Below are 23,550 nucleotides of genomic sequence, written 5' to 3' on the forward strand. Positions count from 1 at the left end.
ATTTTTGAACAATTTTTACGGCTAAATCTTGTAAGAGTGATCAACAGATTTGGAAAAGACAATAATAATCATATATAGGCTAAGATTAACTGTTTTATTAATATACAATTATCATTATTTTCCATAGATGTATCATAATAACACCATCGTTGATAGACTGATTGCAAACGAATATAAAACCTTCATTTGTTTCTTTATTACGATAACAATAAAATCATTATTAATTTATCGCTGACAAGAATATATAGCAATATAGTCGAATACTCTTTGTAATAATAATGTTTGAGTATCGGTACGTATCGCTCGGGATCAAACAGTCGAACGCACAACTTCTCTACGTGAGTTGAATGTTACCAAGTCGATCCGTTTCAATTACGAATTCGATTCAAACAATACCCAAAATAGGCATTTCTTAGATATCGTTGCTGTTTCTGTGTTTACTGCAGAATTAATTGGAATCGGTCGGCGTTTGGGATTTGCGCTCGGTGATCACATTACAAGAATTAACGTTTGTCTTCGTTTAGGGGCCTACCTTCAAATCATACAACTCGGTTAAATTATTTCTAGACCTGACGTCGATGACGTCACATCGTCGGTTTGTTACGGTGTGCAAAACAAGAATCACTAGGATATTATTATTAAGAAATAAACAACGATTTATTTTTTAAGTATTGGTGTTGTGTTGTGATGCTGATTATTATGAAAAATCAATGAATGAATCTGGATTCGGTAACAAAAAGAATTTGTTTTTCTAGCAGTACTATTACAGCGACATAAAACAATAGAAACTACAGAGCTATTATCAAAAGTCAAAACGTAACAATGAAAACTTCAAAAACAAAGCGGTGATAGTACGACATATAACGACATGTACCTAACAGTAATGAAACTGTAAACCGTATTGATGCAACAGGACGAACGCGAGGGGATGAAACGGAAATGGGAGGGGGTTTGACGTTCCAGCGAGGTCCAGAGATAATGAGGCCGTGCGTGCCGAGTACGAGAGTGGAAGTGGTGAGACAACCGCCCATGGAGATCCACAACACGAGGGGACTGAAAGCTAGCAACTGCCATATTTCACTAACAATTTTTTTTTTATGGAAAAGGAGGACAAATGAGCGTACGGGTCACCTGTTGTTAAGTGATCACCGCCGCCCACAATCTCTTGCAACACCAGAGGAATCACAGGAGCGTTGCCGGCCTTTAAGGAAGGTGTACGCGCTTTTTTTGAAGGTACTCATGTCGTATCGTCCCTGAAACACCGCACAAGAAGCTCATTCCACAGCTTTGTAGTAGTTTTTAGTGGAAGAAAGCTCCTTGAAAACCGCACTGTGGAGGACCGCCACACATCCATTCATTTTTTATTTACTTTCAACAATAATTTCAATAAATAAATTTAAAATAAGAACACTTTTATGAATCTGATACAATCGCACAATTTATAAATTTGAAATATAGAAAATGATTCAAATCAAAATGACTTTATTCATGTAGGTCACGGAAATGACACCTATGAAAGTCAAATAATTTTTTTTCTTATTGAATCTACCGCTTCTTCATAAAGGATTGAGCTAATGAGAAAAATTAGCAAGAAACTCATTGCCACTCTTTTAAACCAACATTTACAGCTTCATCTTTTTACAAAGCGTTTCAGTTACATATATGTAAAGTGATGCAACAAAAATACTAACTACTTACATTAAATATCAATAAAATTTAACAATAACCTCAAGGCTAAACAGAAACCAAAATTAAAGCAAATATATTAGGAATGTAGATGGACTTCTCATTTCAATTACCGAACTAGGATGAAACACCGCTAAACAATTTGCCTATTTAAATAAAGCTCTACTAACCAGAACAGTGTCGAACAAAGCCCTGTCCGATCAGTAATTAATTAAAATCAATTCAAATTCAGTTGCGATGCATTAAATTTCTCATCAATTCGGTTGCATAGTCTCGGCGTAATTGCAAAGAGCCGCGTCAGCTAAGATTTACCAATTAGGAGAGTCGGCAGCGGAACCGCTTGCCTCGTCAGCATCAGTGCTCCCGCCTGCAACGGTCTCTTGTACTAGCTTCCATTGCCGCAGCAGTTTTGAATTATATATAATGGAACCAAGCCAAATGAATATCTGTTTTAATAAAAAAAGGGCTCTTAAGAATATAGATGAAATGAAATAACATTTACATAACTTGTAGTCGTGATAGCCTAGCGGTTTCAAATGCGTGTAGGGTTACCATCCGTCCGGATTAATCCGGACTAATAATAACAAAAGTAACTTTTACGCAAAACTAATTTAACAATTATTATTATGATTATTATTTGCAGCTATGTGGCTATTTGGCTAGTCCTAATTGGGTCCTAGTAACACCACGTCCAGAATTGAGCTAATCTGTTCGTCACTCATACTTATAGGTCGTCGTCAAGTCCTGCCGCATTTACGAACCGCAATATCTTCTTGACACGAGTGTTACAAAAAATCATTTGGGAGCAGGATGCGCGATGCGATTTCGCCAAGGATGGTGGGATTGTGGGCCGCAATTGCAAAGCAAATGAGAAGGCGTTTCTTGGGCCTCAAGGCTTTTTATTCCAACCACACTGAGGTGCTTATTTAGGCGACAGTGCCCAGTTAGCATCCTGGTAAGTATGCATAGTTTTTTCCTGCTCAATGATAGGTCTTGATTCGCGTTTCTGTTATTATGCCTTTATCAGGCTTTGGAATGGCTTAAACCTGTTTATTTGCTCCAGCGTTTAAATGCTTCTTCTTGACATTGGTTCCTCAGGGTGTGACAAGTGGAGCTCTTAGGCAGTTCACAAATAGTTTCCAGACCGTATTGGACTGCTTAAGCTCCAGCTCTTGTGAACTCATCAGCCGTTTCATTGCCTATGACTCCGGTATGCCCTGGGAGTGATACCCATCTGAGGATCACACTATTTTTTATGCCTAATGTGTTTAGTCAGTCAGTACAATTTTTGACAAATTTTGACGCCGTTAAGTTTGCGTCTAAAGCCAACAATGCTGCTTGACTGTCAGAGTGAATGTATATGTTTTGTTTGAAGTAGCCTTTCTGGATATTGGTTTCCGCGCATTCGAAAATGGTGTATACCTCTGCTTGAAATATGGAGGCGAATCTCCCGAACTTTATGTTGGATGTAAACCTGGGGTTTTCTCCATAGACTCCACAGCCAACTTCATTTTCCACTTTGGACCCATCGGTGAACCATAAGAGGCTTCCGGCCTTCTACGAGACTTTGTTTTTTAATTTGACAATTACACGCATTTTTGTCATTTAAAAAGAGTTTAATTTGGATGAGGAACACTTGCGTTTTTTTTTCTGTATTCCATTTAATTAAAAATAGAATCCAGACATGTTAGAAAACCGGACTTATTCCGTGCTAGTCTAAGGCTGTCATGTACAGAGCGTACTTAGACATTGCTTACTTTCCAGAGAAAGTTTTCAGGGGGACAGGATGTAACTTAACGCAAAATCTAATATTAATTGATATCAAATAAGCCTTTACGAAAAACGATTTAAAAACGAAAATCTTTTTTTAAATTTAGTTACTATATATATGTACAATAATATTTAAAATTTGCTTGTGAGCGGTAGCTCCATTCCCAATACGTGGTATCATTAAGAAAAGAATTAATGTTATAATAACCACGCAAGCGTTTTATAACAAACCTCTTGTATTTCGTAATACATTTGTTTTGAACAATTTCTGCAATCATGCTGTAAAAACCATCGCCCAATAAAAGTCTTACTAACTCAACTGAGTAGTAGGCTTAAGTTTATATTTGTTCCACATGTTAACATTATAATTGTCCCAGTTTGTAGCTAATTTCTTAATGTACATATAACATACAGAACATTATCAAGAATACATTGAGATGCAACAGTCAGAAACTTTAATTAATTTAGTTTTTCTCTTAATGATACTTTAGGACCAGAACCCCTACTTTATTTATCCTCGTCTTCCATAAAAGAATAAAAGAGGTGTACTGAAGCGAAAAGTAAACGATTTAACAAAACGACTCCGTATCAGCTTTAGCTAATACGTGCATTCTTTAGAATACGAATAGAATTCATTTGATGTTTGCATAACAATGAGAAAAGGCGTTCTTTTTAAACTCATCCGTTTCAGTGTGCTTCGGAAAGAAATACAAGTAAAGAAATATCACAGAGGAAATGAAGATAATATAGATAAAGTGAACAGCGAGGTGTTTCGTTTCTCAGATACATCAATAATTTTAAGATTGAAATAAACACTTACTGAAAAACATTAACATTTACAAATTTATCTTTGAGATTGAAGAACTTATAAAGATTTAAGAAAATATAAATGCTCTCGAATCGTCACTTATGTTATTTTTCACTATATGGTGTATTATTATTATTAAGTAATTAAAATTAAGTAATGACTTCACTTATAGAAATATTTATGAATCGAAATAGCTCAATGGATTTAAATAAATGTTTGTAATCGTACGTACATTTTATTATTTTTTTATTAGTAATTTAACTATCACGGGTCATGATATACTTCCTGGTGGCAGACGGACAGACAGAGGGAGGCTCCTTTACCAGTGAGAGGCTCCTTTGCACAGGATGCCGGCTAGATTATGGGTACCACAACGGCGCCTATATCTGCCGTGAAGCAGTAATGTGTAAGCATTATTGTGTTTCGATCTGAAGGGCGCCGTAGCTAATGAAATTACTGGGCAAATGAGACTTAACATCTTATGTCTCGAGTGCAGCTCAGAATCTTTGGGTTTTTCAAGAATCTTTCGTACCTGATTGTCAAAAAAAAATGCCACTAACTGCCGTCCAAAAATATTTCCCTACTTAGAATTCAATGCGGAATGGCGATAAGCCCTCACAAACTTAATAACTGGCAATAATATCAACTATAATATCATGTAACTTGGGGGCCCCTGTCCGTTTTCCATATTGTTTTAATTGAATGCCCATTGTTTTCTTTATGGAATTTGTAATGAACCCAATTTCAACCCCAATTTTCGGTCCTTGTAAGCCTTGCGAATGTAATTTGAATATTAAAAGAATGCTATTATGCATAAATGACTACTGGATAGCAGAGATAACAAACATAAAATTATGATTTGTAACTATAATAATAATATGTAAAAATCTGAATAGGGTGGTCATAGGATGCATATATGTATGATAGTGGTTTAAGAATTTACCTACATTATTTTATTCAGTTCTTAAAAATTATGATTCCTAACTATAATAGATATTTTTAAACCTGAATAGAGTGGTTGTAAGCTTCTGTAGTGGTTAAAGAATTTATTTTAATTATTTTATTCAGTTATTAACAATTCGTAACTATAATAGATATTTTAAAACCTGAATAGAGTGGTCTTAGGGTTCCGTAGTGGTCAAAGAATTGATTTATACTCTTTTATTCGGTTTTGAAAAATTATGTTTTGTAACTATAATAGATATTTTTATACCTGAATAGAGTGGTCTTGTTTTTAAAATTTATGATCGTTACTATTAGAGATATTTAGAAACTTGAATAGAGTGGTCTAAGAGTTCTGTAGTGGTTAAAAAAATTTCCTTATTCTTTGACCACTACCGAACCCTGAGACTTTATTCAGTTTTAACAATAATAATATAAATTTTAACAAAAATAGAAAATACTGAATATAGAGTCTTAAAAGTATAAATACTATAGAATTTAAACTTGAATTTGAATTTAATACAGCCAGTATTTTAGTAAATTGTTTTGATTACACCTTTGTGTATCTATCTATGCAGATTTCCAGTTTTCAAAGCTCAAAACCACAGGGATGTAATATCCGTACGCTGTAGGTAGTAGAGACTTAACCCGGCAATGTCAACAGCAGCCGTGTTTGTGAACGCGTAATACAGCGCCGCGCCAGTCCTCTGTGTCTGATACAGGTGTCGCGATCTACGCGCAATCACGTCGAAACACGACTTATCCCTAACACTATTGCTTTGTGGTCCAAGCGATAAGTGTTATCTACAGAAACCTGAAATTTAATTTTCTTGTTTTGTTAGTCTTAGTTGCATCAAACGAGTCACGACTTCAGGCCCCTGAATTTATTTTATTGCGTTTTATTTTGCGATATCTAAAGATACTATATTATTTGAATTGTTTAGGGTAAATGGTAAATATGCATAAAATTCTTAAGGTAACTAACGTTCTTGCATATTGATTGAGAATTATAATGACTATTTCTCAGCGCCGTTGCATGTGTGAATTAAGATGAATATTTCTCAGCGTCGTAGGATGTGAGAATTAAGATGACTGTTTCTCAGTGCCATAGCATGTGAGAATTAAGATGACTATTATACAAATAAAATTTAAAAAACAAAATTTTTATGAACGATGTGGGACTCGAACCCACGACCTCTCACGCCAGAGGGCATGGGTTCGAACATCGTACATAAATATTTTTTTCAAATTTTATTTCTGTTAATCCTAGAAGTGAGGGATCATACATCACTTTAAAAACATAACAAATTGTTAAGATGACTATAGAATAGTCACGGCGCTAAGAATAACGCAAATGAGAATTAAGATGACTATTTCAAAATAAATCTTTAATGCTATGCACAACATTAAAGAATTGAAATGCATAATTGAGTGATGAAGTAACAGACCATTTCCAATTGGCGTGGTTCAGATTCTCCACAGCAAGTTGCTCATTTAGTAGAAGCTAATCGGTATTTTTTAAATTTCGCTGGAATGTGGACGAATAATATGTTAAGTCTCGTTAGTCTGTTAATATCACCTTTCAATAGTTAGTAGTTAGGTAGTCCTAACTATACCAAATTACAAACATACAAACTACTACTTCATGCCCATACTTTCATGGAAGTCATCCAGATGTGATGGGTATGAATTGGCGGCAGAAATAAGATCAAACAACGGGATAACATTTTAAGTAGTTTTTTTCAAAATTATGTGCCTATTCAGTAACAATGTAATACCATAAGCTGAGAACAGCGTCTATATCTAACACTTACATTGATTAGATATCGGAAGGAGTATGTATACTCGTTTATTTATTTGTTTTTTTTTTTGTGAAATTTATTTATTTAATCGTGTCAGTCAAGTTACCTTTACATTATATCGGGATAGCTATTCTCCTTTCAACCCACGCCCATGGCACTTGCAACAGAAATATTTCTTTATTTAAATTTTATTAAACTAAAATTAAATTAAACATTACCATTGAAGGTGAATACCGCATTCGAAAAAATATGTGAATTAGTTATATTTAAGTTGAATAAATTAAAAAACAATAATATTATGATCTAATGTAATTAAGAAGTGAAATATCAAAAGCTCCGGTACTTATCCGCAACTGACAATTTCAGTCAAATCAAGTAATTTTTAATATTTTATTTTTGTAAAAAAATAACTTTTTGTCATTATTGTTGGATATTCACATAGCAAAGAAGCAAATTCAAATCGAAATATTTCTATTCAAAATAGAATTTAAAGTCGCATACTAAACATTAAAACTCACAACCCATTCGAAAATGTATGCCTAAGACCTGAAACCTGAAAACCTGCTCAAGGAACTCAGCGGGTTCTTCTTTTTTGACGTGAAAACCTAATTTATCATTAAATAGCATGAGGGTCGTCGCTCCATTCCCAATCTCAGTGGTATATTTAAGAAAATCATTAACGTTATAGTAATCTGTACTAAAAAAAAGTTTTTTTCATTTTCTGGGATCCTGGGACCTTAACGATATTAAGCATAACAAGTTTATGTTTATTCCTAGTGTTAACATTTAATTATTGAGTAACATAACATATATATCTAACTGATCCAATCAAAATTTTAAAATAATTTAACAATTCAAAAACCAAAGTTTATAAAGCGGTTACTTCTAAAATAATTTTTAAACCATACACCTTTGAATGAACGATGAAAAATTGTTGTTACCTGTCCCGACAGAAATAGTTTCCGTGCCCGCAATAACCTCGATGAAAACAATTCATACGCAAACAGAACCGTCCAAGATAGCCCAAATAGGAAATGTAATGATCCCTGTGCAATTTACTCATGCAACTTTATTTATTTAATAGTAAAGGAGCTCAACTTACTTTTATTAAGCCTGAATTTCTTTGGCTGGAGTACATTTCCAAGAATCTACTTTTCTTACAAGGGTAAAATGCACAGGGCGAGGGTTGAATAGACCAAACATTCAGAGCCATTTTATTAAACGACTGCTCGCCATATCACTGCTGAACTACTACGAACTGTTTGTTGCTTTCGTTCCTTTGCTTTGCGTTTAGCCGCGCTTTTAATACGACTTTTATATTGGAATTCGTGGCTGCACTTCGTCAAAAAATAATTCATTCGGACTTTATATAACTTTCTATTAGCCCTTACTTTGACAGGCATATTTGATTAGTGAAATATGTGTCTTTTCTGAAATTTATGTTGTTTTAACCCTCTCCCGAAAGCAAAAAAGAAAAAATTATTCACTACGGTCAAAATGACACTTATGAGTAATGTTACCAAATTTTGTCAATAACGTTACCACTGCGGAAAAAGTGAGCTTTAATGAAAAGGAGTGGCAAGAAACTCATTGTCACTCTTTTAATATATATTTATTTAGTTTCAGCATTTTATTTTGCTCTGACTAATCGCGCTCTCTTTGTAAACTCGTCTTTATCTAAACTAATAAACTAATAACTAATAGCTCAATATCATTCAAGAAATTTTCACGCCAAAATTGTTTTAATATTCATATATCTGTAATGCAAACTCTTTATTAGATGCCACAGAACTGCGTGGGCCATGAGTAATTTAAATATTACATTCCAAATTTAAAATTGAAATAGGGAAAAATAGCGCTGTGCAAAGATTAATTTAATAGAAACTTATTTCTTGAATCACAAAGATGTAAATTACCTCTGTGGTATGCAGAAATCGCGACCGACAAGTAACGACTCAATTCATTTTGAAGCTAGTCTTTTACGTTCAATTAAAATAAGACTAAGGTCGTTACAATGATTTAATGGATTTCCTTTCATTTAAATTACGTATGTTTGTTACAGAGATTTGATCCTTACGATCGTCCGTATTGATTGATACTAGGAAAGTATTGCGTGCTATATTTTGTATTTAAGCCGATTTGATTTTCAGAGACAAGAGTATTTCAAAATACTTATTTATCACTACATATTATAAAACAAATTCCTCCGCAGCGTCTATCTGTCTCGAAAACTACTGCTCCCATTTTCATGCTGTTATCACTAATAGCATGGTTCTCGAGGAAGGCTTTGAATATATATTTTGTAAAGTTTTAGTAGACATTAACGATATTTGTTGGAGGTACTGAAAAAATATACCGTCTGGGAGCTTTCAACGAAAGCGCTGTCTATACCCTTCTAGATATAACATAATAATGTATGATGGGATTGTGTGTCTTATATAGGACTATAGAAAAGTCCACGATATCATGTGTCTCTTAAAAATAACATACTAGATCCATAGTAATATTTTCAAAATAGACAATTATAAAGCGGTATTGTAAATACCGTTTGCACAAATACGATATTAGTCCTTATTATTTTCTATTGGCGGAACAGCGCCTGTCGGGTCAGCTAGTTTCTTAATAAGAATAAAGAAGATTCCTTTCTACCTTCTTCCTTAAAGAAGAACCTTTCAGTCTATTTTCCTCTCGAATCTTAAGTACTTAGGTTCCCTTTTCCTTTCAAGTTGCATTTAAAATTTGCATCCTGTATACATATTTTGATTTAAGGAGTAAGTTGGGAGTGGACTACCTGTTGAATGAAGAATGAAGTACAAACGTTACAATAATATACAAATGAGTATAACAATATTCATTAACTAAATTTCGAAATATTAATTCCAACTATCTTTATCATTCAAGTAATCTTTCACATTATAATAGGCTTTAGATATTAATTTATTTTTTACGATACATTTAAATTTTATTAATAGGTAATATTTTAATATTATTTGGGAGTTTATTATAAAATATAACACAATCCACTTTAAAAGATTTAGCAATTATACGGAGCCCCGTAAATGGGATTGCGAGTTTATGTTTGTTTCGAATAAGAAGACGTTAAGTATAATAAATGAGTTGAAATAAAATCTAAGTTTACTTTAAAAAATTTAATCGTTGAAGATGTCAAAGAACCTCCTAGGTTTGTTGTCTATGTTTAATTCATACACGCAAGATAAGAACGTAGTTGTTTTATCATGTGAAAAAATTGTTACACAAAACGTAACAATGAGTTTCATTCGATTTATCTTATTATACCCAAAGGAGTCTCTAGCGGCAAAGTATCGAGAAATATTGGAGAGTAATCACAGTCTAGAGAAAACTAAGAAAATCAACAGCAACCACTTAACAATTTATTTCTTGTGGCTCGAATAAGAAATGGCAACATTTACATTTCAAGGCTTAAAATTTCTAAGCGTTTCAATATTTGCATAATAATAAATTCCTAACAATCATTTACAATAATTGAAAGCTATAACTCACTACTTAAAATTATTATGAATACAGTTTTTGAGTTAAGAGTTCTTTATGCCATTTTTTTGTAATAATTGAATGAGACTGACTTGCCACGCTCGGCTTTGTCACGCTCATTCAGGTAACACTTAAGTCGAATAAGGGCGATCAGTTAGAACAAAATTTGCCAGAGAACAGGTTGGAAAGTATGACCATAGGGTTGCCACTCGCCGCCTATCTATAGTTAGGTAAATATTAATTTTGCAAAACTAGCAATTCATTTAAATACCTCCAAACCTACCTCCACTATATCTACCTACCACCTCCACTAAATCTACCTCCTACCTCCACTAAATCTACTTCCTACCTCAATTAAATCTAACTGTAATGATTTGTTCAAAACCAAATATTTTTATTTAAAATAGGATTTAAAATCACTTAAACGACACATTATGCCTCTCTCCTGAGAAGAACGGGCGCAAGAAATTGAATTACTACTAACAGTAAAACAATAATTTGTCATCTTTCAACAACTTTTGGAATATTATAAAATGTAAATCTGATGCGTTCTTTGGTGTTTGAAAGAAACTTTATTATTTGATGCTAATTCAACATGATTCCTCTCTCAAAGTTGTCCTTTAATAATGAAAATAATATTCGATTTAATCTGGTCTATCTTTCTTCTTATTTATATGATATTAATAATGATAGAATTTGGAACGGCAAAAATTAAAAGTAAAGCGAGACAGGAGTTCAATTACCAAAATCGAAAGCCGAAGTTTCGCTCAAAACGAAAGAACGACGAACTTCAAATTAAATCTTATTACCAAAGCACTTCGGATCCGAAGTGCGGACAGATTTCGATACGGAACCATAGACATAACCATAAAAAGTGAAGTTGTAGTTACGACCTTATTAATCTCAAACAACGAAAAAGTAAATGTCAAGTGAATTTGGGAATAAGGTAAACGAAAGAAAAAATGTCTGATTGCGAACTTCGTATCAATCTTCGAATCCGAAAGACTTTCGTCATAGGAAAACGTACGATGCGTCAACCGAAACTTCGTATTTCGATTTTCGTAATAGGGCTCCAGGTTCTAGCAATCAATACCCGGGAAACAATAGTACGCTGGTGCAACGGACGTTCAATTTCAGCACGACTTTGTATAGCTTGTCAAACTATGAACTTGTATAATAAAATTCAAATATATGCTCTATTTCTTTTGAGCACGTCGGATTTATTCGTGATATTTGGGGAACATGACACTTCATATACTAACATATAGAACGATTTAGATTGGATATGGATTTTTGCAAAATAACGTCTATTTCAATACATTTTCTTAAATCGACGATTGAACACGTGAAATTATTTGAAGTTGACCAAGTTTCAGAGTATGGCAGCCAAAACATATATATCACTCAAATATATTAATAGCTACGAAATTCTAACATGTTATAGAACGAGAATCAGGAAGCTCCGTAAAATCTTCTCGTCCCAAATACCGCAGTGTCTGAAGACGAAGGCTTTCAACCAGTTTTTGTTTGCGAGTGATGACTTACGGTACGCAGACATCATTATTATGCTCATTTGTTCTCCTTTTCCTTAAAAAGCATAAAAGCCTCGTTGCCAGTATAAAATTTATAGTACAAAAGGGTTCACGTGGCTTGTACCGTATGTCCTAAGTCCAGTTCAATAAAAGTGGACTATTCAGAAGTGGGATGGTAACGGCGGGTTTAATTTGTTTTATTCGTAGCCGTACATTCCCTTCCCCATTGGCGTGAATCAAACCGAACGGACTCATTTATTCCATGCCAACCAGAAGGGCCACTTGATAGTCAATTCAGAGCTCAGCTAAGTACGGGTTCACAATTGAAACTATAAGGATTCTCTAACATTATTACTACTTGTGTAAAGTTCAATATTACAACTATGCCCGGTAGGTTTAACCGTGTTTAATATTTTTGAATTACAAAATACCTATTATGGCTTATGTTTAAGATGCATATGGTAACCAAACTTATCTTGGGAATAATATTTTTGTTGGATATTTTGTTTACGTATCTGTCTTGGTTGGATTATCCTGTCATCAGAAATTCTGTTTCATGTCGTGTAGAAGATAGTATCGTACATTACTATGTATGTCCTATGTCTTTATAACGCTCGTATAACATCTTTATTTATTTACAGTGTATGTGGATAATGTCTTAATAATACTGTTACTCTTGTGATTGTTTTTATGAATTAAGATTTTTTTTCTTTCAGTCTTCAGGAATAGTCAAAACCTTTGAGTATTTATTTATGTTGCATCATTTTTCGTTGATTTAGTAAAAAATAAATGCTGTAAATATTAATTTACATAAATCGCGATGAGTTAAAAATGGCAGTGCCATTAAAGGTAACGTTTTAATGGTGTTTATAATAAAACAAATAACTTTGATACTCATAAAATACACTTTAAGCCTTATACCTTGGGGCGCTACGCTAGTTTACCGTCATAGGGTACCTAATATTATACTCTAATGTACCCGGTATCCCTGAACGTCGCTTGTTCAAAACACTGATCAGTTAAGGCGTGAAAGCAGAACATACAAACAAACCAAAAAGAAAACAAATTCATGCTCGCATTTCTACATTCCCTTCGGAGGTTCGCGCTTTTATTAGCATTTTGTAAGACTGAAATACTATTTTTGTTTTCTAGGTATACACAATTAACTTAACAAGAATTTATTACCAATTCCTCCCTGCCTATAAATTCTACGTTCGTTATTGTATTATAACGATTTATTATAAATCTTCAATATAAATAATGCGAAACATTTCAATATTCAATAGAATTTCCATCGATTATATATTTGAAAACCATGATACCAACTAATTATATTTACAATTAAATTAAAATTACAATCAGTATTCGTATGGCATCAAATTTTAAAATGGAAAATGTAATAATCTACGGGTAGCTTAGATGAGATAAGAATTTTCCAACCGAGATCACGATTATCCTAATTTTCATATCTCATAATAGCGCTCTTTACGAAAGCTATCTGATTTAATTAACTTAATGAACTGCTTCCGGTAATCCAATCCTATATAGTAATTAACTTCAAGAACTCCTCCCGATTAAGAAGCAAAGTTTCACCTGAAAATGTTCGCAGTATTTCGTCAATAAATAATGTAAATGATAATGGCTTATAGCTCCTTTGGCTGAGCTATCAAGTTAAGACTTTGAAATTCTTGGGAGATATTGTAATATTTCGCAGATCTGAGCGAAGAATAATCTTTTTATAAACTTAAAAAATATAACTAAATGTTTTTCTATTTAAACAGTTATCGATATTAAACTTGATTATAAACCTGGAAAATCTTCCATATACATATATTAGTGATTTCCACGTATGATTGAGATTTTTGCTACTTCTTCTCATTAGCTCAACCCTTTACGAAGTAGTGGATTCAATAAGAAAAAATACTTTTTTTTGACATTCATAAGTGTCATTTCCGTGACCTACATGAACGTGATGAAGTGATTTTAATTGATTTGATTTGCTACCTAATATAAAGCGAAAGAAACTTAAAATTTGGTATGAATATTTCTTATGGCAAGTAGATTTTACAAAATTCCACCTGCAAGAGTTTTTTTATTATCAACAGAACAACGTCTGTCGGGTCAGCTAGAACATAATATTTACACGGCAGAAACCATTTTTGAAACCACCTTGTTTATGCTATGAGGAATAAATTGGGATATTTTGAAGTTTGTTGCTATTGAAAAGACTGATCTGTTATTCTCGGATATGTAACGTTTGTTAGGGTAAGTTTGCCTCTAGAATACATTGTTAAAATCCTATATCTTTGAACGAGCTATTCTTGTATATATGTCTAACCTGAATCTCGGAAACGGCTTCAACGATTTTCATAATTCTTTCGGGGGCGATAAATGGATCTAGCTAGGTTTCAATTTAAAAAAAAATAGTTCTATCCATGTGTTAATAAGAAACACCTACAAAAATTACTATTAGTTTTTTTCTTGTTCAAGTTTTATACATTCTTAAAAATCCGAGCGAGGCTCAGTCTTCCGGTTGTTTATATCTTTATGCATATTGAATAGAACAGAAAAAAGTGTTTTATTTCGTATTATTTATCACGATTTACTGAAGTTTTCAATTGTTCTGAAGCAAATATCGTTTTTTTTTTCACTCTAGTCAGAGCCCTACGTAATCGCGATCCAATCAAACGAAGTCGCGGGCTGCCGTGTAACTTAACAACTTCCATTTTATTTGTTTCAATTGTACTATTTGGCATGAGTTAGGCAATTTTTTCCAAATTAATTAAAAGTCCCCATCGACGTGCTCAAAATACTTTCCAACTTTCATTATTACACTGAAACTTTTTATTTCTGTCTGCCCAGTCTTAAATTAAAAACTAAAGTTTAAGCCTGTCTGTTGGAGCTTTCAAGTTCAGACAAGTTATTCATTAATTGTGAATCAGTTTAAATTGTACACTTAGGACTTTCATTTCAACTTTATTGTAAGAAATGACTTCCTTTGTTCAACTTGTAGGCTCGCTTTAGAGATAATTGTTTAGACTGTGAATACTTACAATTTTTCCACAGAAATTCACTGCTTGATTGTTTCAAGTATGTGATTACCTGAAAATAAAAACAATATTTATCACAGTTATAAAAATAAATATACATTCAATGATAATTTAACTGACAACTGTTCAGTCTTTGCATTATGTTTTAAGTTGTCCATTTAATTTCGAATAAAAAAATTTACACTAGGTTAAAGATGTTGTAGCTTCTCGAGAAATGAATCCAAGAAATAGAAATTGGGATTTAAAGAAAGCTTAGTGAAAAGTGTAGGTACGGAATAATCTGGTGAGAAAGCAGCGTATTAATAGTACCTATTTGTCACATAAAATAATACAAAATATTTTACATTCCAAAAAAATCATTAATAGATTTCAAATATGGGCATTGAAGCCTAATCCCTACATCCCTACTTATATTATAAATGTGAATGTAAGTTTATTTGTTACCAGATAGACAAGAGCCGAAGCTCTTGTCTATGGACATAAACTACCACTTTTTCTATAAAAAGGGTATAAACGGGTTAAAATGAGGGATGAAAGTTTTCATGGGAATTTCATGAAACTTTATATTAAGTTACTTGATAACAAGTAATTTGTAAATATTTGTTCGAGCATTTTTAAACTTTGGCCTAGGTGGGGATGAAATAAGAGATTAAAGTTATAATAGGGAAATGCTATATTGAAGAGACTGCCCACAATGACAATTGATATTCGCTTTCTCGAAAAAGAGCGCCGCCAGCAGTGGATGAGCATTTTTATGTTAATTATTATGAAAGTATCCTTAAAAATTAAAATGCTACCCAAAGTAACAATACCACGCGGACGAAGTTGCGGAAAAAAGCTAGTATACAGATACTTATATTAATTAACTTATATTATATTCCCCAATGATCTGGAATCATGAAATTTGGCTGATAGCAAAGTTAACAGAATAGGTATGGAGAAAGGTCTGAAAGAAATTGTAAGTAATATCACAAGTATGTCAAAGTAACTTAACTTAAAAACTTAACGAGCCTTTAGCAAACTAAACTTAAGTGAAAACGTGTGTCGAATTCGTCTACAGGTTGTTTTAAAAAAAAATATATTTTAACTAACGGCCAATATATCAGGTATGGAAAAAGTTCAAACCACTATTCGACATTTTGTCAGTTGTATTTTTAAATTTTATCTGAAGGCTTTATAAATGTCAATGCACAAAAATAGTTTTACGTTTTTCGTGTTTGAATCAAACATGCCGCATTTTACAAAAGCGGAAACAATATGCACACAAATACATCATATAATACATACATTTAAAAGTGGAACGGGAAAATCAGCGCTTATCCGAAACCGTATTTGGGATATAATAGGATAAAATTTTAAACTTGATATTGCTGTTGGTTTTACATACGCTCGAATAATTCCCCTGTAATGGAAATGCCATATAATTTTTAATTACTGCTCGATTCGAACAGACGAGTCATTGTTTCGCGTAAATAAATATGGTGCTATAAACAAAGAAAGTTTATTTATCGAGATGTCTATAAGCAACAAAGTACTCTTTTAAAACTTTTTAATAAAATATTAACTTACCCTACTTATTACTTCAAGACTTTTTTAAGGAAGACGACTTATAAAAATATGAATAAAATAATCTTTTTTGTTAATAATAATTACTTGCACTATTAAGTCTCAATATTTAAAATTTAAATAGAGAAACGGTCCAAGTTTTTTTTAAAGAAAATAAGAGTTCAGTAACGTAATTAATAACCCAAATATTCTGACCGGCACTACAACTGCGCTCCTAACCTCGAGACATAAGATGTTGAGTCTATATATCATTTAATATCACTAGCTACGGCGCCTTTCAGACCGAAACACAATAAAGCTTACACATTACTGCTTCACGGCAGAAATAGGCGCCGGTGTGGTACCCATAATGCGCGTTATGGAAAAATGATGAGTTGTTGGTTCCCAAAATTTTCTGACGTTTGCGTCATTCGTTAATATTTTTTGGTTTCTTCGTCCATTAATAGGACAGGCAAAGGGTTCAAGCTCATACAGCCGTATTCATTTTTTAATAATTAATTGTGAAAGCCATCTTTTCAAGATTTTTAAACAATCATTTTAATGATTTTTGCATCGTTGGGCCGAAGACTTATAACTTCTTCCGTGCATACATAAGTACACACACATTTTTTTTTATTTTAGCTTTATTTCAGCTACAGCCAGATCGTGGAATGAGTTTGCAGGTTTTTACGACATGCATCCATAAAATTAACTAAAAATCATCAGTATAACCTGGAACATCCCTTACATTGTCGGTCATATTGTTTTAATTCTACTAAAAGCTTGTATTACATTGCAACCTTAACGATGATCGGTATTTCCGTATTTCAGCTGCATTTCCCCGATAATATGAACATTCCGTGTTCCACAACCCTCCCAAGTGGTTCCTAACGAGACCTATCGACCTGTTCACATCATCTCGCTGCCTTTATGTGAATTTCGACTCTGCAAGCGTTATTGATATCAATGTCTCCAATTGGCTCAATAGTAAAACGGAGAGTTCCATAGTTAACTATTTGAAATTTATTGCAATATTTTCTTTGAGTAACGCGTGTGTTAGATATTCATTTTTAAATTACTTTTAAAAGGATTAAAACGCGTGTAAGTGTAGTTGTATTATTACATTAAGTTTTTGTATAAAAGTTATATTTTTTATTAATGTTTATTTGACTCTTTTGTACCCCCGAGAACGTCGTACTGCAAGGATTTTTTTAAAATGTATCTTTTACTCTGAACCCTTATGTAAAATACATTTTGATTCGATTTAGAACAGTGTCATTTTATGGTTGGTGTATGAGAGAGTGGTTCGACTGATACTGGAACGGTTTTTTATTTATCATAATCGAAGAGTATATACACAGTACATATGTATACGATGAGATAGAATAAGAAATATAATAGTGGGCGCACGTGATTGCAATGAAATAAGATAAAATATTTCGGGGATCTGACCACAGTACATTAGATTAAACACGGTCATATCAATTCAGTCGTATCTGAGGTAAATGTGGACAAACAAACAGACATTACACTATTGGGAGGCTTCTTAGCACAAGATGCCAGCAAGACACCTAAGTACCAACGCTGCGCCTTTTTCTGCCGTAAAGCAGTAATGTAAATAGTCCTTGCCTATTTGTGTTTCAGTATAAACGGCACCGTAGCTAGTGAAATTACTGGGCATATGAGACTTAACCATCTTATGTCTCAAAGTAACAAGAGCAATCGCAGTGTTCTCAGAGTATATTTGGGTTTTTCAATAAGATTTACGTATTAATTTACATTTACTCTTTTTGACTTACACGTTTAAGGCATTGAGTATTTTTGTTGTATCACTTAACATATTATATTGTAGCTAAAATAATTTCTGAAAAGATGCAGCTGATTTAAAAAATGTTGATATAAAAGTGTAGCCTTGAGTTTCTTACTACTTCTTCTCATTATAGCTCAACCCTTTCGGAAGTGGCGGTTAATTAAAAAGAAAATAAAACTTTTGATATTCATAAATGTCATTTCCCTGACCTACATGAATTAAGTGATTTTGATTTGATTTGAATCCTGAGCAGCACTGCATTGTTATGGGCAGGGCGTATCACCTACCATCACGTGAATGACTCGTGTCTTAGATGTAGTTGAACATCATTGAATTTACTTACATGATAATTAATATAAAATGAACAATCATTAAGTAATGCTTAATCAAATAAAAACGGACACAGGTGGAAGGTGTGTGTTTCAAATGAAATATTATTTGTTAACTGAATTCAAACTAGCTGAGGTTGAGTCAACATCTGGAAACCAATTAGCAGCGGAAATAGCATTTGAAGCGACGTTTAAAACAATTAGTTGAGTCGCGTCTACAGCTTACAGAATGCTGGAGTATTAATCAAAATACACTCCAACTTATTGTGGTTTGCTTAGTATAATTATCTACTTTGTATTACAATTTAAATAAATCATTCTATTTGTTGGATGCGACTATTAATAACGTAATTACGACTATCATGTTCACGAAGCATCCTTACAAAATCAATGAATTCAAGCTCTAAAGATTGATGTATACGATAATTTATATTTATAAAGTTTTTTTTTACAAACCAATTACTAAACTGTTTGGTATGTTACAGCCATTGCATATATATGAAGGGCGCTGGTGTGGGATACGACTTGCTTCGAAACTCTGGCTCCTTCTCATGAAGTGAGTCATACATCTTTGTGACGTTTGGTGTCGAGACACTTGGCCCGTGGCCCAGAGGCGCGGAGAATGTGCAAAGTTCTACTTCGCTAAATACTCTATTGATTAAAACGAGTGGCCGTTGAGTTTCTTGTATGTTCTACTCACAATATCTTTTTTTTTCAGCAGATTCAGTGTTTAGATTCAAAAGCGCTTAGTTTAAGCCTAATTGAATAAAGTTTTTTTGACTTTGAAATACAGTTTTCCCGAACCGATACGACCAACGTTCTCCGAAACTAAACAAAAACTGAATTTTGAATTAAACAGGGGTTAAGAGATCTTAACCCCTGTTCAATTCAAAATTCAGTTCAAAAATCAAATTGTAATTATTACCATTTATTTCAATGTAGTTAACACCAAGTGTAGAGTTAATGTTTCATATTTGTTATTTATTAATTTTATTTCAAATATAGTCTTATATAATTTTAATAACCGATTTGTCATTTAAATATTATATCCCTCATTTCTGGGATTAATTAAATTGAATCCTGTAACCGAAATTTATGAACGATGCGAGACTCGGGATCTCAAGTCTATTTCCTAATATGTTATTATTAGGGTTGAGTGGGTTATCAACGTTAAAGTAGATCCTGCGAATTTCGGTTACAAATTTAATTACATTTTAGTTATTTTACTATATTTTTCTGTAAATTAAGTAGGTAAAAAAAAATAAAAATTCTGAGCGGCACTGCATTGTAATGGGCAGGACGTACCAATTATCAGCTGTACTTCCTGCTCGTCTCGTCCCTTTGTGTCATAAAAAAAAACAAATAATAATAATAATAATAATAATAAAGTACGGAATCAATAGTAAATAAAGCATAAGAAAATCGTTATAATCTTCCGCGCATATTTTTGAGCAAATTAAAATTGGAATTCTGTGAATGGAATCAATTAAGCCGGTGAAAATTGATGAAAACGAGCCCATTTGTTCGGGAGTCGCCAATTTGCTTCCAATGCAGCCTGAATCTTAAATATGCTTCTTATATTGATTATTAGTTTCGAGTGTCCTAATGCATTAAGAGGAAATTTATCTCGAGTGGTATTTGTTTACATGAAGTTTGCGGAGTAACAATATAGGACAGCAATATAGACGAGAAGATAGGAACACACATACCAAAGTATTCTGTTTTTAAATAATCAGTCACGTCCTAATGGTTTAAAATTTAACACTGTTACTTTTGAATGTTATTATAGAAAAAAAAAACAATTTAGAATTTGCCATCAGTAAAGGTGGGGCAGAAAAGTCCTCGAATGGCGATCAGGTACCATAAGAAGCAGTGTTGGTAGGCCCCCCACAAGATGGACTGATGATCTGGTCAAGATCGGCGGGATACGTTGGATGAAGGCAGCGCAGCACTGGTCGTTATGGCGATCTATGGGGGAGGCCTTTGTCCAGCAATGGAGATCTTCCGGCAAATGATGATGATGAACCAGACAGTATTGCAGTAGACAGATGAACCGACCTCGGAGTCTTAGTAATAATAATCCCTTTGGCTAAGGAACCCTAAAATAATATTATTTTATTGTTTCTTCACACGATACTTAGATAATTGTTTAACAGTTCTAGCTAATGCGAATGGTATTCGCGCATATTTCTTCGACTACTCGCTTGCTGGGACGAAAAGAAACGACTCGAAGTTTGACATAATATGGGAACCTTCAAAAAATTGCAACATCACGTGACCCGTATGCTCGTATGTTCTCCTGTTCCATAAAAAAGTACCGTTAATTAAACCAGTTGTAATTATACCGTTCAAACATAAGTGAGCAAAGTATTACAAATTCACTGCTTTACGGTAGATTTTGCAACTTAAAGAACGCATCTAAAATGTGTTATTATAACATTTAGAAACTCTTAGCGAACATTTAGCGTACCTAGTTTTATTACGGACTTAAAGCTTACATCGCACACAGAAATGCAGTTATGCAAAAATACGACGTCATTTTAAAATCACTTTTATCTCACATCATTTCTAGCATTATCAACTTTTAGCCGGCGAAGAGTGCTCATATAACACAAGTTATTCACATTCTCTACCCACACTTTGCAAACTACACGCCTCTCGGAAATGTAGAGACTTTATTTTAAAAACGTATAATGTTTTTAACAGACAATTATTTCCTTTTAATATGGGCTTAACGATTTGAACTGAGTGGGAATTTATTTATTTAACAGAAATAATGAGGTACGAAGGCTTGCTATAGCTTGTGTGAGAAAAAAATGAAAGATGCTTGAAAGTAGATTTTCTGCACAAATTATTACATTTCACGATCTGATAGTGGATGTACTGAAAATACCTGGGGGGATGAATTGTTGACTGTGATGTGCTCGAATATTTACGCATAAATTTAAAAATAAATACTTATAATTTTATAATTAATTCCAGTGTCTTAAAATATATACTAATAAGTATGTTGTTCAAGTAAAAATATTTTTTATGGTTATGGCTTTTATAGCGACTTCAGTACAGTTCAGTGCAGCCCTGTTTCACTGTGACCAATGTGATCTAATGTGATAGCCACTGTCAACTATAGCTCACTGCTAAGATTGATTTTTTTCATGAATCTTATTATAATATTTGTAGTGAGCTGACTGAGGTTGAATTATTGGACCTCCCAAAGAGACGATTCTTTACGCATTAAAGGATCACATTCTGAGAGGATATGTAACGGGCTTTCATCTGCACTATTACAGAATCTATACACTCATACATACCGTTTTATGTCTAATCGTAGATATTTATTAAAACTTAACAAATTTAATCGCATAACTAAACATTCCATAATTTAAACAAACTTAAACTTTAAATGCGTTCAACAGTGACATTTTCAAGGAACTTCCTTCCACAGACAACCAAGCTGTGGAATGAACTTCCATGTGCAGTGTTTCCAAGATGATACTACATGGGTACCTTCAAAAAAAGCGCGTATAATTTTCTCAAGGACCGGCAGGGCTCCTGTGATTCCTCTGGTAGTGCAAAGAATATTGGCATTTGTGATCACTTTACATCAGGTGGCCAATACGCTGGTTTGTACTCTCTACCATAAAAAAGTATACATAATAGTTTACTAGAATGAGATCTGTTTTAATAGGTTTTGTATATATGTACTTGTACAGTGGGCATTTAATTTAATATCGAATTTATGATCGACAGAAAGAAATAAGCGGAGAATGGACAAATTACTATCTTCGTGCCTCAATAAGGATACTGGAAACTTTTAAGTCAACCGATCAGCCTAGCTATCCAACACGTAAATGCTGCCAGTATTCTTGGTACGCTTCCCCGTATTGAGAGTTTTAATTTTATGTAATCATAATATTGTAAATTTTGTTATAAGATCTGTTTTGTTTGAATAAATGATACATTTATGATCTCATCAAACACTTTAAAGATAATTGGAGTGTGTTCTATACAAAGTTGTAGCGAGCGTCCCTATATTGCGTTAGGTCAGACAAATTGGGATCAGCTAGTGAATATATTACGGTCCATCCCCCCAACCATCGGTAAGTTAATCGGTTCCTGTTATTTATAGGGATTGGGGTGACAATGACACAGATTGCACAATTAACAACACAATTTTACAACATACGGTAAAAGGTAAAGGTAATGTAATTGGTTTAATAAATATAAAAAAAAGTGTGACATTCACACGTGGTAGATGTCAAACCTTTAAAACAATTGGCTTCAAGATAAGAAGATGAATGTAAAATTTCGAGAAAAGGATAATTGTCGGTTTTAGTAATGATCATAGTGATATAGTTTGATAACTATTTTATATTTCGTTCGTATATATTACATAGATTTATTCAGACTAAGAGATTACATTTTCAATAAATGATACATGAGGCTTATGGTAACTAAAGTATGAAATAAATACTTTGGTTTTAATATGGTCCATATATCTTTGGAATACTGCGTCAAATACTGTTATTCGTCTTGTTGTTGATAGAGTGCGACTGCTGCACATTATTAAATTTAATTTGACTTTAAAATATTTCAATCAACGAAATCGCTGTATCCGATGCAAAATTTACACAAAGCCTCCAAAATGCATATGAAGTCCTGGTACATGTTGCTAGGATGACAGATAGTTTCAACCGCTACGAAAGACATTACTATCACCGCTACCATATTAATGTTGTCTATGTACCTGTTGTCTATGTAGTAAT

The 23,550-nt window shown here is 33.2% G+C and overlaps 1 protein-coding gene across 4 annotated transcripts in view; it reads right to left on the minus strand.

The window, feature by feature from the left end:
• Positions 1-23,550, minus strand: part of LOC126979200 (brain-specific angiogenesis inhibitor 1-associated protein 2) — a 245,088-nt gene that overhangs the window by 105,717 nt on the left and 115,821 nt on the right. For all 4 annotated transcript variants that reach the window (XM_050828450.1, XM_050828451.1, XM_050828449.1 and 1 more), the window contains exon 2: positions 15,104-15,152. The gene's annotated coding sequence lies outside the window, so the exon portion shown is untranslated. The remainder of the gene's footprint in view (positions 1-15,103; positions 15,153-23,550) is intronic.

This window comes from Leptidea sinapis, chromosome Z (genome assembly GCF_905404315.1).
Source record: "Leptidea sinapis chromosome Z, ilLepSina1.1, whole genome shotgun sequence".
Lineage (NCBI taxonomy): Eukaryota > Metazoa > Arthropoda > Insecta > Lepidoptera > Pieridae > Leptidea > Leptidea sinapis.